Genomic DNA, 15,696 nt, shown 5'->3' with positions numbered 1-15,696 from the left:
TATTCCTGTAATTCTTCACACAAGTACTGATATGGTTTTATCAGAACTGAATCATCAGAATTTCCATCAGAACTTGTCCTCAGAATTTATGCAACTGACACTTAAACTGTTCATCTACAATAACATTTATCACCACAGTAATTGTCATCATTCATATGGAGTGTATGTGTGTGCAGTAAGCTAAATATCAGATAAAGATTAAAGTCTGATTCACTTCAGTACATCTTAGAAATAAGGCATAACTAAGAACTTTGCTCAAAATCTGTCATTATTCTGAAGTCTACTATAGAATGAGTTCATGCATGAGTCCACCTCAACTGTTTTGTGCTCATTTTATGCATCTTTTGAAATTCCACTTGACAGTGGCTTCTCAGTGTAAGTGAGTCACGACTGCTTATCAGAATTTATGCTATTATCAGAGTATTTCTCCAATAATCAGAGAATGTGAAAAGTCACCAAGAAAATTTTATTTTGCTTTTCTAATGCATATAACTTAATACCAGCAATGCACTTGGGTCTTCCCTTCCACATTTTTACTCTAGATCTCAAAGGAGTACCTGATTTTTATTTCTGTTCTTTTCTTTTTCTTTTTCTTTTGATAAGTGAGGCTTATCAGCACTTAGTACATCCATCAGATTTACCAACATCAGAATTTAACAGATAAGAAGCACTATTCTAGTTTTTGACTTACTAACAAGATACACAAAGTAAACTTTAACTAAGCTCAATATCAGAATTTGCTTGTGTTAAAAGATTTCCACATAAACAATTACTTCATACTTGGGATCTTTAGTATATTAAAGACTACTAGGTCAGCATCTAGCACAGTTATCCTCATTGGATTGAATAGTCACAGAAAAGTCATATCACTATCAGAGTTTAGAAATTCACATCAGACAACAATCAGCACTTAGAAAATTTCTAATTAAGCACATAATACACAAAGATAGCAATATCTGTAAATACTGATAATAAAGTCTGATGTATCAGAACATAAATTAAGCAGATTTAGAGAAAGAACCTGAAACCATTCCAAGTTCATTTACCAATCTTGCAAAAGTAGCTTCACACAGTGGTTTTGTGAAGATATCTGCTAGTTGTTGATCTGTTAGAACAAAATGCAATTCCATTGTACCTTCATCCACATATTCCCTTATGAAGTGGTACCTAATGCTGATGTGCTTTGTCATAGAGTGTTGAACTGGATTACCTGTCATAGCAATAGCACTTTGATTATCACAATAAATAGGAATTTTAGAAAATTCTAACCCATAATCCGGTAACTGATTCTTCATCCAAAGAATCTGTGCACAACAGCTTCCTGCAACAATGTATTCTGCTTCTGTAGTTGATGTGGAAATTGACTTCTGTTTCTTGCTAAACCAAGAAACTAATCTGCCTCCAAGAAATTGGCAGCTTCCACTTGTGCTTTTCCTGTAAATTTTGCATCATGTAAAATCTGCATCTGAGTAACCTATTAGCTTAAAGTCTGATTCTCTAAGATACCACAATCCCAGGTCAGTTGTACCCTTAAGGTACTTGAAAATTCTTTTCACAGCTGTTAAGTGAGGTTCTCTTGGATCTGCTTGAAATCTTGCACAAAGACAGGTAGCATATATGATATCAGGTCTACTTGCAGTTAGATAGAGTAATGAGCCAATAAAACCTCTGTAATCAGTAATATCTATTGATGTACCAGTATCCTTATCCAATTTTGTTGCAGTGGCCATAGGAGTGGATGCACTTAAACAATCTTGCATTCCAAATTTCTTCAACAAATTTATGGTGTACTTAGATTGACAAATAAAAGTTCCTTCTTCATTCTGCTTGACTTGAAGGCCCAGAAAGTAGCTAAGTTCTCCCATCATACTCATTTGATATCTTGACTGCATCAGCTTGGCAAACTTTTTACAAAGTCTGTCATTTGTAGAACCAAAAATGATATCATCAACATATATCTGCACCAAAAGTAAGTCCTTTCCATGGTTGAGATAAAACAATGTTTTATCAATAGTCCCTCTGTTACATCCACTTTCTAGAAGAAACTGTGCTAGTGTCTCATACCATGTTCTTGGAGCTTGCTTAAGGCCATAAAGTGCTTTGTCAAGTCTGTAGACATGATTAGGAAATTTTGAATCTACAAAACCTGGAGGTTGTTCAACATATACTTCCTCTTCCAGTTCTCCATTGAGAAAAGCACTTTTCACATCCATTTGAAAGACTGTAAACTTTTTGTGAGTAGCATAAGCCAAAAATATCCTTATGGCTTCCAATCTAGCAACTGGTGCAAATGTTTCATCATAATCAATTCCCTCCTATTGAGAATATCCTTTTGCAACCAGCCTTGCTTTGTTCCTTGTAATTATGCCATCACTATCAGTTTTTATTCTGAACACCCACTTTGTATCAACAACAGATCTGTTCTTTGGTCTTGGCACTAGGGTCCAGACTTTATTTCTTTCAAATTCATTTAACTCTTCCTGCATTGCTTGCACCCAATCAGCATATCGAAGAGCTTCTTCTACTTTCTTTGGTTCAGTCTGAGAGAGAAAAGAGTGATAAAGACATTCATTTGATGTAGTTGTTCTAGTTTTAACACCTGCATCAGGATTTCCAATAATTAAGTCAGGTGTATGTGCTTTAGTCCACTTCTTTGCAGATGGAAGATGTTCTCTAGAACTGGATGCTCCCCCATGATCCATGCTGTCTTCATCAACATTTTCTGATGCTCCCTCTGAAATTATGCTCTCTGAGTTGTATCCTTCAGAATTTGAGTTTCCAGAATTTTCAGAACTTGGCCCATCAAAACTTGATGAATCAGAACTTGAAGAGCATGTTGTAAGTTCTGATGCTTCTTGAGATGTGGTTGTATCTTCAGTATGCTCCCCCTGTACAGGTGCATCTTCCTTTGGCATAGTCACCACAGTTTCAATAACATCAGAGTATAATCCATCAGAGTTTGCAATCAGGATTTAGACTGTCAGGATTTACAGTATCAGAATCTAAAACTTCATTCTCAAATCTCATCTGATCATGATCATTGAAATCTTCAAGTCCTGTAATTTTCTTATCATCAAAAGAGACATTGATAGATTCCATGACAACCCTTGTTCTTAAATTGTAGACTCTGAAGGCTTTTGTGGAAAGTGGATATCCAACAAAAATTCCTTCATCAGCTTTTAGATCAAATTTGGATAGCTGTTCAGGATGAGTCTTAAGAACAAAACACTTGTATCCAAATACATGCAAATACTTCAGATTTGGCTTCTTTTTCTTCACCATCTCATATGGTGTTTTTCCATGCTTGTTAATGAATGTTGCATTCTGAGTAAAACAAGCAGTCTGCACAGCTTCAGCCCAAAAGTAGGTTGGCAACTTTGCTTCATCAAGCATAGTTCATGCAGCTTCAATAAGAGTTCTATTCTTTCTTTCAACAACTCCATTTTGTTGTGGAGTTCCAGGAGCAGAAAATTCCTGCTTTATTCCATGGTCTTTGCAGAACTCTTCCATGATCAAATTCTTGAACTTAGTGCCATTATCACTTCTTATGATCTTCACAGAATCTTTGACCAATTTATCCAGTTGTTTGACATGATCAATCAAAATAGATGCAGTTTCACTTTTTGTGTGCAAGAAATACACCCATGTGTATCTGGTGAACTCATCCACTATGACCATAGCATATTTCTTCTTTGCAATAGACATGACATTCACTGGACCAAATAGATCAACATGTAGTAGGTGATAAGGCTCAAGAATTGAAGATTCAGTCTTGCTCTTGAATGAAGATTTTGTTTTGCCATTTGACAGGAATCACAAAGGCCATCAGGAGCAAATACTGATTTTGGAAAAACTCTCAAAAGATCTTTCTTGACTAGTTCATTTATATTGTTGAAATTTAAATGAGAGAGTTTCTTGTGCCAATTCCAGCTTTCTTCAATTGATGCTCTACTTAACAGACAGATTGCAGAACCATCAGCACTTGTTGAAAGCTTGGCTTCATAAATGTTACCATGCCTGTATCCTTTCAGAACAACTTTGCCTGTAGATTTGCTTATAACTTCACAGTGTTCTTCAAATAAATCACATGATAACCTCTGTCACAGATTTGACTAATACTGAGCAGATTGTGTTTAAGTCCTGAGACCAGAGCTACTTTTTCAACGATGACATTCCCTAGATTGATATTTCCATATCCCAAAGTTTTTCCCATGTTACCATCTCCATAAGAAACACTTGGGCCAGCTTTCTCCACAAAGTCTGATAGCAGGGCTTTATTTCCAGTCATATGTCCTGAACATCCACTATCCAGAACTAGGATCTTTTTCCTGTTGCCCTGCAATCACAAAGACAATTAATGATTAGTTTTAAGGACCCAGACTTGCTTGGATCCTTTGTCTTTATTAAGTTTGTTAACATTTGCAGCGGATTTAGCATCAGAGTTTATGTTAACATTTTTCTTCTCAGCATTTACATTATCAAACTTTACATCAGAACTTACACTAGAAGGAACAATGCTAACTTTCTTTAAAGAAGGTTTTATTTGATAATAATTATAGTACAAACTATGATATTCCTTACAAGTATAAATGGAATGCCATAAACTACCATAATGAAAATAAGGATTTTGTGGCCTATATCTAACAGACTGACTATTAACTCCTGACTTTGAAGGTAAGGAGTTTATGTTCTTATTTTTCCTGCAAAAAGAAGCCATATGGTTAGAATTTCCACAATTATTGCATGTTTTTCTAGGAGCATTAGGAACAGGCTTATAATCATTACTTTTATTCACACCTTCCTTTCCATTCCTATTTTTCCTAGGTGGCTTTACCTTGTTTACATTCTTAACATCTTTTAACTTATACTTAAGCTGCTTCTTTGTCATTAAGCCTATGTTTACCTTAGTTGGCTTACCCTGTTTTGGTTTGTCAGAAGTTAATTTCTCTTTAACTTCTTATTTATCAATATCAGACTTTACAGCTACAAACTTAACAGGATTTACCTTTGGCTTTTATTTAACAACTATAGGCTCAATCTCTACAGTTCCCTTATCATTCTTATCATCTCCATAACCTAAGCCCTCTTTCCAGTTTCCACTACTAAGAATATCCTGAGTTGCTTTACCAGAGTTAGTCCAAGTCCTGATAATCTCTCTTTCCTTTTCTAACTCAGTTTTTAGAGATTCATTCATTTTAAGTACTTCATCCCTAACATAGAAAGCATCATCTCTATCTTTCTGAGTTTGATGGAACATGACTAACTCTTTTTCTAAATAATCATTCCTCTTTTTATAAGCAAGATTTTCAGAAGTTAATATTTCACATGTTAAAGTTTGATCTCTATAACTAATGAACATAGTTTTAAGATATCTTCTCAACTCATTAATATCATCAGTATGAAAGGCATAAGTAGTTTGAGGTACCTTTAACTCAGCAACATCAGAACTGCTATCAGCATTTGCCATCAAGGCATAGTTCACCTCACTTTCAGAATCTGAAGTGTCTGTCCAGCTTTTCTTCTTTGTGACAAGAGCATTGCCTTTGTCACTCCTCACTTTCTTGCAATCAGGAGATATGTGGCCTTTCTCACCACAGTTGTAGCATTTGACATTTATGTAATCTCCTATGTCAGACTTTCCTCCTTTGCCTTCAGATTTTCTGAAACTCTTCTTATCGGAACTTGCACCTTTCCTGGAAAATTTCTTTCCCTTTCTGAATTTCCTGTTGTGATTTCTGAACTTGATGATTCAGTATCAGACTTTGTGATGAGAGCTTTTCCTTTGCCTTTCCTTGATGCAGCTGCTTTGGGGGATTCCTCCTCAGCCTTAAGAGCAACAGTCCTTGACTTTTTTCCATTCCTCTTGCTTCTTTGTTCCATCTCAAGTTCATGAGTCTTGAGCATCCCATAAATTTCATCAAGAGTTGTTTCTTAAAGAGCATAGTTTTCTCTTATAGTGGTGGCCTTCAAATCCCAACATTCAGGAAGAGCTAATAGGAATTTAAGATTTGAATCTTCAAAATCATATTCCTTGTCAACTAGTGACAAATCATGCAAGAGTTTGACAAATCTGTCATACAAACCAGTTAATGACTCATCAGGCTTTGTGTCAAAGTGTTTATACTCTTGAGTAAGTATAGTCTTCCTGTTCTTCTCAATTGAATCAGTTCCCTGACATCTTATCTTCAAGGCATCCCATATCTCCTTTGCAGTCTTGCAGTTAATTACCTTGTTTGACATTATATTATCAATGGCACTATGCAGCAAGTGTCGTACCTTAGCATCCTTAGCAATTGATGAGATATCTTCAGCAGTGTAATCACTCTTCTCCTTTGGTACAGACTTTGCTGGTTCACCTGCAACTACAACAGAGAGTTTGGTTGGCTTGTGTGGTCCTTTATTGATTCTGTCAAGGTATTCTGGATCAGTAGCTTCCAGAAACATAGACATCCTCACCTTCCATATAGGATATTCAGATGGTTTCAGTATGGGAACTCTAATAGTCTCATATCGACTATGGATTTGAGTCTTTGGAGGTTCTTCAGTTTTGGTGGGCTTGGTTGGAGTTTGTTCTTCTTCAGACATGATTGTTTTTGGATCTTAAATTGTTTGTGTGTTAACAGATCTGCTCTGGTACCACTTGTTAGGTCTCACACACTGTAGAAGGGGGTTGAATACAGTGTGTATCACAATCAAATCGATTATAAGAACACAGAAAACAGATTTTATTTAACACAATAAACTCTGTTACAATATGGAACTGTCCTCTCTCAGTGATGAACAATTATCACGAGAGCTGCTAGGGTTACAATAAATAATAACTTCGATTGTGATAACACATATAGTGTAAGCCCTATGTCTGTGTTTATATACTACACAGTTACAAGATAATCTCTAATTGATATTGAATATGATTCTGTATCCTAAAATATATCGATTAGATATCTTCTTTTCCAAGTCTTCTATTTTCCATAGAAATCTTCTCCATGCATATCTCTTCTTTATTTAGTCTTGATCTTCTTTCCTTTCAATCAGCCTTTCCTTAACTATTCATCCTCCCGCACTTAAGTTCTGATATCCATCTTCTGATAATTATCTCCTGATAATTTAAATACTGATATCCTTAAGTTCTGACTTCCACTAAGTGCTGATTTTAGTAAGTACTGATATTTCCTGTTTGTTAAGATCTGAAAACTAAACATGAAACACATTAGACATGACATCTCAAATATATCTAACAAGGTTCATGCATCAGAACCTGTGACTGTTGAAGCTAAAACTTTGGTTTTTTAGAAAGAAACATATGCTGAAGGGTCAACCCCATAGATAAGTGCTTAAGTTGAGGGTTCAGGTACTTTGAAGAGGAAGAGAACTGCTAGTTCTGATGCTCAAGCAATTCCTTCATTAGCAAGGAGATTGAAGAAAATGAGGGCTAAGAGGCATTTGGCTAAGCCTCTATCAGAAGATATTAAAGAGGCTGAGGAAAAGGATCATGAATCTCTGACCTCAAAAGAGCCAATTATCATTGAAGCTCTTCCAGAACCAAAAAATACTGTTCAGGATACAGTGGTTACACCTCCTGTCTCTCCTCTTCATGAAGATGTTACAGTTGAAGATTCAGGCTTAAGTCCTGAAATTGACATCAATAGGTTGCACATTCCTACTATTCTTTATTGGAAGCTCCTACAGCAGCTCAGCCATCTACAGATAATTCTCCAATTTTAAATGCTGATGCTGAGATACCATCTACACCAATTCTGGATCAAGAACCTGAAGATCAGAATTTAGATGAAGTTGAATCAGAGACTCCTATAGCCTCACACACTATTATGTTATCAGAGGATAATGAGTCTTCTTCAAACTCTGGAGACAGTGTTTCAGTACACACTCCAGCTCTTGTACTTGGAAAGGAAACATTGGTCAAGAAATTTGTTGAACAAGATGCTCCTGTACCTTGGGATGAAACTCATAGAGGAGTAGAGTGGACCAAGAAGTGGAATGATTCTGATTACATTCCAAGCTCTAAAGTTCTGACAGAGCACAATGCTAAGGCTGATGAGCTGATGACTAGTACTGATTTCAAAACTCAACTTAAAATCACAGCTCTAATTACCAAAAGCCTTCAAGGTCTACAATATGAAACTCAAGCAAAGGTTGATAAACTACAAGAATCAGCTAATAAGCTAGATATGCAGATCAAACTTGACAAGACAAGGATTATCAGACCTACACTTGAGAAAGTAGAAGCAATTGAGAAAGCTCAAGAGAAGCAACAGGCCCAAATCTCTGAGGTCCTGGCTAATCAAGCTTCTCAACAGGCTCAATTGAATGATATTCAATCTTCAGTGGAACTTCTTCTCTCACTCCTACTATCTGATGATGCCAAAAAGGGGGAGAAGATAGTTAAGTTCAAATTCTCTAATGATAAAATACTGAAGAAGAAAGATGATGAAGCTGATGACCAGGGAAACCCTAGCAAGGGTAGAGGTCAAGTTCAAAGTAAAGGGCATAGAATTACTGATGCAAGCAAATCTTCTATTCAAAAGAAGACAAGTTCTGAACTAATTACTGATGCAAGCAAATCTTCTATTCAAAAGAAGACAAGTTCTGAAGCTGCTCAAACTCAAAATCTGATAGCAAGTACCGAAACTCAAAATCTGATATCAAGTTCTGATGAACAAATTCTCATGACAAAGCTTGATGTTCTGATACAAGGTGGAAGTCAAGATTCTCAAAAGTTTATGCAAACTCTGAAGCTCAAGGGAAAGCAGACTACTGTCTACTACAAAGATCCCAAGATTCAGACACTTGATGAGGAAATTGCTAGAAGATTATTTTTGAAGCATAATCCAGGAATGGACTTAGAAAATCTCAAGGAGGAAGAAGCTAGATTTAAAAGAAAAATCTAAAGCCAAAAGCTTCTGTTGCAAAGAAACCTCCAAAGCCTAAGGTAAAAGGCATTGTGATCAAGGAGAAGTCATATACTAAGGCATCAAAGCCCAAGACTAGATCACAGATTGAGATTGATCCCAAAGACAAAGGGAAGGGAAAATTTGATGAACCAACCAAGCCACTGGAGATGAAAAATCCTCAAATTCTGATAAAACCAGTGTGCAAAATGGTTCAAGTTACTGATGACACTCTTGCTGAAGATGAAGATGTTCACACTCTGAAAAGAAGGAAGATTTCTGAAGAATCAAAGAAAACCTCTGACAAGGCTCAAGTTGTTCAGAGTGAAGAACTGCAAGCTATAACAGAAACATCAAGTTCTGATAAAGTTATCAGGACATCAACCTCTGACAATGCTCAAGTTGATTTAGACAAGATGGAAGTAGCTGATAAAAAGAAACTTATATGGAAAAATGTCAAACCATCAGATCCAAAGAAAAGTCAATTGATGTCTACTTTCATGACTATTGGGTTAAATGCTAGAGAACCAAGAGACAGGGCTGGACCAGGTTCCGTTGAAGCAAAGATCAAGACGGGAGTTGAAGTTGCTACTAGAGATCCATTTCTATTGACTGACAGACCTCTTGAAGATGTTACACAGAAACACCTTGATAAGGTTATCTCTGTTTAAGTGGTACTGGATGCTCATGACAAGCACAATGTCAAGGAAAATCTGATTCTATTTCTTGAAGATGGAAGGACATATCAGATGTCAGAATCAGATGTGCTAAACAAATCACTGAAAGAACTTCAATTCTTTCATTACCTTTTAGAGGTAAAGTCAGATATTACCAGGAGATGGTCAAATTTCATATTGAAGACCATCAGAGATAAAGCAAGAATTTCTGGTTCAAGGGTTACAGAATTTATTCCTAATATTGTTGAAGATGATGGAAGTGAGATTCCAATGAAGAAGGATTCTACTAAGCTTGAAGTATTACTGAATGAGAAATGTCTCTGCTACAATGAAGATTCTTCTCATCCTAGGGTAATAAGACTGAATGATGGTTTAGAAAGAAACCATATCTATGCTTTAAGGACTGTAATATACCAGATTGGGAGTTAAGATGAAGAGATGAAGCAAGTTAAAGCTACAATGTCTCAAGTCCTGAGGATTAAAGAAGAAAAGCTGATATCAAGCTTTGTCAAGAATCATTATGGATTCGGATTGACTCAGTGAGATTGGTAAAAGCTACAAGGACTGTAAGTTGTAGTTAGTTATCTATTTAAACTTTTATTTGCATTTGTACTTAAATATTTTTGACATCATCAAATCTATTAACTTGTATATTTTACATAATTTACAAGTTGGGGGAGATTGTTAAATATATTTGATGTCATGTCTAATATGATTCATGTTTAGATCTTAACAAACAGGACATATCAAGGCTTACTGAAATCAGGACTTACTGGAAGTCAGAACTTAATATCAGAACTTAAGGTCATATTAGAACTTAATTGCGGGAAGACTTTCATATAAGGAAGGAAGCTGATTTACAGTATAAGATCGAGACTAAAATAAAAGAAGATATGCATGGAAAGAGTTAGAAGACCGGAAGACTTGTAGAAGATATCTGATTAATATATTTTAGGAGACAGAATTATATTCCATATCAATTAGAAGTTATCTTGTAATTGTGTACTATATAAACACAGACTTAGGGTTTACACTAAATGTGTTATCATTATCGAGAAGATTATACATTGTAACCTAGCAGCTCTTAGTGATATTTGTTCATCATTGAGAGAGAACAACAGTTCTTATTGTAATAGAGTTTATTCAATATACTTGATCTTTGTTAGATACTTGTGTTAAATCGATTTGATTGTATAAACACTGTATTCAACCCCCTTCTACAGTGTTGTGTGACCTAACATAATAACATTAAAATAACAATTATTTAGAATAATTGTGCATCGCACATGTTTACATTAAACATTGAAAGTTTGATAGTCGGTCGATATTTGCTGAAATTACTTAATTGTCTCACTTAATTAATTTATTATTTTAATATAATTATCTTTTATAATATTATCGTTAAAAATTATGAAACCCCTAAAACAAAGTTATATATAACCGGATATAGTAGGCGAGTATGAGATGGTATTTGGGTAAATATAGACGGTGTTTTTGCTAAAATAAAATAATAGATACTACTAACGGTGTCAAAATAATTATACTTTTGAACCGAGATAAAAAATTAAACTAAAAAAATAATTTGTTGGTCGATATAATTATATCGAGCTAAAAAACAACATATTACTTACTCTTTTAATAACTATAATTAATACAATATTAAAATAAAAGTAATAAAATAAAAAAAATTTAAAACAACCGTGGATCGCACGGGTTTTTGGCTAGTTATTATATAAAAGACGAAATATTAAAATTTTTGGTACAGTACATGTTTTTTTGGTACACGCTGAATTTACCAAATTACCCATTTTAATTATATTTAAATTAATATATTAAAATCAATTACTAATGAACAATTATTATCTTTTTTTGCAAAAAAATTAAATACTAAGGCCCCATTATCAAATAAACCACTTGATGCATGCATAAATTCGGACCCGCGAGTTCATTGATTCTCCAATGGTGTTATAAAACTAAACCATTATATCTGAACATCCACCATCACACCTATATTAATTCTCCACTTATATTTTTTTTAACTGAATTTTTTTGTTGAATAATTTTCTCTTAATTAGCGTTGTTTGCTCCTATTTTTTGGTACCCGTTACTAACATAAAATAATGTTTAATAGACGAAATATTTAAAGTTGGTACGCTACCTGTTTTTTTGATACACGTAAAATTTACCTAATTGCCCTTATAATTTTTTTTATTAATTATAATTGATCAATATCAAGTTATTAAAATTATTAGTAATATATGATATCAATCTATCCGATGAAATATTGAAAGTTTTGGTAAAGTAACTGTTTTTGGTACATATTAAATTACTTAATTGCCCTTACAATTTTTTTATTAATTATAATAGATCAATACCAACTTATTAAAGTTATTAGTAACATAGAATAATATTCGATAACCCCAGCCTAGATCAACTGGACACAATAAATTATCCAATTACCCTAATATTTTTTTTACCTTTTTCTATTTAGAACCTTTTATCACATGTGATAAGTGGATTTTATATCTACTTGGAACGCTTCATTACAGGCTTAAGTTGGTGTTTTGGACTCAAGTTGTTGGTATTTTTGATGTGTTTTTGCGTTATTGCATTGCAGACATTAGTTGGATGAAGAAAGAGGGTTTTCATTGAAATATGTTGAAAATAGATCAGAATTGGAAGCATAGGCCATTCTCAAGTTGTAGAGAATCTCAATAGCTTCGCGTGGACTGCTTATTCATCAAATTTTGACGAGTGGAGCAAAAGTTACAGCATAAAGAAGAAATTTCAGAATTTCAACTTCAGTAGCACGGCGCGCCCGCGCTGGGAAGTGTGGCGGCTGCGCTGAAACAACAGAAGCACGGCACGCCCATGCTAGGAAGCGGGGCAGCCGTGCTGGAACATCAAAAACTACGCGCGCCCGCGCTCTGATAGCGCGCGCCCGCGCTCTGATAGCGTGCGCCCGCGCCAGGTCGTTTTCGCAGAATCCTGATTCCAGTCTGATTTTGAGAGTCTGGAAGCCCAGAATGACCAGAAGCATATATATATTAATAAAAATATATTTTTAACAAGAAGGAGGCCTGGGAGAGAAATAGGAAGACCTAGAGAGCACGAGAAAGCTACGGAGACGAAGACTCTTATTTTCTTCAATATAGTTGATACTTGAATGCTTATTTTTGATTTGTTCTTGAACCCTAGTACTCTTATATTGTTTATTATCATGCTTTCATTGGAACCCATGATGATGATGAGTTCGATTATGAACTAATCATTAGCGCAGGGTTCTAAAGGATTTAATTATGGATTTCTTTAATTAATTTATTTCAATATCTTGGTGTGTGGTAGTTGATTGACATCCTAGTATTGGTTGTGCTTATTCGTCTTATGTGCGTAGCTAACATATAAGATAGCGTGTTAATCTCTATTGAAGCGACAGTGAATATAAAGGTTTAGAACTTTCCATGCTAGCATAGGTTCATGTAATTGTTATGCATGATTCGTAGGTAATTTTAACCATCTTACTTGCCTTATGTAATCACGATAGATAACTTGCGCATTAAACCGTTATGTTTTCAATTCTTTTAGACATATAAGGACTAAGCATAATTGGTGTCTATTCAACTTCTATCTCTTTTGTGGATGCTTGGTAGTAGGGTATTCGTAAAACGAAAGTTGGTGTTTACTAGTTTCGTGTTATCTGATTAGTGTCATCACCATTGCATGCTAAGGTTAAGAACAAAAAGGCTATTAAATAAAGTATTTAATGAAGTTAGGATCCCATGTTTGTCATATATAGTAATTCAACCTCAATTCTCTTAGTTAATGTTATTTAGTATAATCTCTTAGTTTAATCAAAACCCAATTTGTTATTTGTCTTAGCATTGAGCGATAACTATACATTATTGCATAGGTGCATAAGTTGAACTTAACCTAAACTAGTCTCTGTGGGAACGAATCTGATTTATATCTTATACTACTTGCAAACGCGTATACTTGCGTGAATTTTAGCGCGTGTTTTCGCCCTAACATGTTTTTGGCGCCGCTGCCGGGGACTCGGTGTTGTTAATTGTTTAGTTTATGTGCTTGTCATCAGTGGTCGTTAAAGTTCACTAACTCGGACTCTTTTACTTTCACGGTTTACTTGTTGTGTTTCAGGTACTCATTACAATGGGAGATCCAGCAACACGAATGAAAGCCTTGATGGATTTTTCTCAACCCAAGATCAATGACATTCAATGTAGCATTGTCAGGCCAGCTATCACAGCTAATACCTTTGAGATCAAGCCTGGCATAATTCAATGGGTGCAGAATTCAATCCAGTTTGGGGGTTCTCCAACAGAAGATCCCAATATGCACATTAGGGATTTCTTTGAGATCTGCGACACCTTCAAGTTCAACGGTGTTTTTAAAGATGTTGTGAAGCTGAGACTGTTCCCATTCTCTCTGAGGGACAAGGCTAAGATCTGGTTACACTCTCTACCAGCTGGTTCGAATACTACTTGGGAAGATTTTGCTCAAAAGTTTCTCACTAAATTCTTCCGTATGGCAAAGACAGCTGCAATCAGAAACGCTATTACTCAATTTGCGCATCAATCGGAAGAATCTTTATATGAAGCTTGGGAGCGCTATAAGGAGATGCTTAGGAAGTGTCCTCATCATGGAATTCCTAATTGGATGATCATCAATTATTTTTATAACGGGTTGGGAGCACAGTCAAGACCCATGCTCGACACAGCATCTGGTAGAGCATTATGGGCAAAGAGCTATAAGGAAGCCTATGATCTAATTGAACTGATGGCTGCTAATGAATATCAATATCCAACTCATAGATTGCCATAGGGCAAGGTAGCAGGAGTTCTTCAAGTGGATACAGTTATGGCTATCACTGCTCAGCTAAAGGAGTTGTCTATGAAGATCGATTCTCTGGCTAACTATGGTGTTAATCAAATAATCAATGTTTGTGAGCTATGTGCAGGTTCGCATGTGACGGAGCAATGCGCTTTATCTAGTGAATCAGCTCAGTTTATGAGCAACTATCAGAGATCGCAACAACCAGTTCCAGACACTTATCATCCTGACAACTGGAATCGCCCTAACAATCAGAATGCAATGCAAGAGCCGTTCCAGCAGTTTGGAAATGAGCAATTCAATCTTACTAGTTTTCAGCAACAATTCGCACCAAGACAACAACTCCAACATCAACAACAAACTCATGGAGGTGCAGGTCTATCTTCGAATGAAAAAGTTGAATTGGGGGAGTTGCGACTTATGTGCAAAAACCAGGCTCTTATATGCCAAAGCCAGGCTGTTTCTATCCAGAATCTGGAGAACCAAATAGGGCAAATTGCTAACACCTTATTGAATCGACCACCAGGAACGCTTCCTAGTGATATAGAAGCCAATCCAGGCGAGAGGGAAGTTGAAGAACAGGTGAACGCCATCACCTTGAGGTCTGGAAGGGTCGCAAGTCCCCAAATTCAGCAAGATGAAGAGTCTGAAAATTTTGTCCCGGATGTAGGTGCGACTGCACCCTTTCCAATTACAAAAAATGAGATTGTGGCTGAAGAAGAAGTGCAGAAGGAAGCAGAGGTGGAACCAAGGAAGACTATTATGGAACACACTCCTCCTGAGGGTAATACAGGGAAGAAATAGATCTATCCTCCACCCCCTTTTCCTAAAAGGCTGACTAATTGATATCCATCGGGGGAGTAGCTTATGTAACAATAAGTCATGTAGCACATTTCTGCAAACAACTTTGTATAGTTTCTGTAGTAGCTTATAAGTCATGGAGACTACTAGCAGATGTGCAGAATAGGTTGATTAAATGTAAATATAAGATGTCTTGTAATTCTGTACAAATGAAATGGAGTCAAGTAATAAATGGCTACCCGACGGATGATTAACAAAGCTACCCGACGGATGATCAACAAGGCAACCCGACGGATAACAAGCATGTACCCGACGGATGATCAATTCAAACATCTGTTGACAGTGACAACACAGTCACATGCGTTGGGTGTTTGCAAAAGGAATGTGGCAGCCTGTTTAGCAGGAAAATGAGAACAAAGAAGTATTACCATTTTCGTGCAAGCTATGAAGGTTTTCAAAGA

At 35.8% G+C, this 15,696-nt stretch overlaps 1 non-coding gene across 1 annotated transcript; it reads right to left on the bottom strand.

Annotated features, from left to right (window-relative positions):
* Positions 1–14,143: 14,143 nt before the first annotated feature.
* Positions 14,144–14,250, bottom strand: LOC141680846 (small nucleolar RNA R71). Its single transcript, XR_012558431.1, has one exon. It is a non-coding gene; the product is annotated as a small nucleolar RNA R71 (small nucleolar RNA).
* Between the last annotated feature and the right edge of the window lie 1,446 nt (positions 14,251–15,696).

This window comes from Apium graveolens, chromosome 1 (assembly GCF_009905375.1).
Source record: "Apium graveolens cultivar Ventura chromosome 1, ASM990537v1, whole genome shotgun sequence".
NCBI lineage: Eukaryota > Viridiplantae > Streptophyta > Magnoliopsida > Apiales > Apiaceae > Apium > Apium graveolens.
The sequence above is the reverse complement of the archived record's forward strand: the minus strand, read 5'-3'. Positions and strand labels throughout refer to the sequence as shown.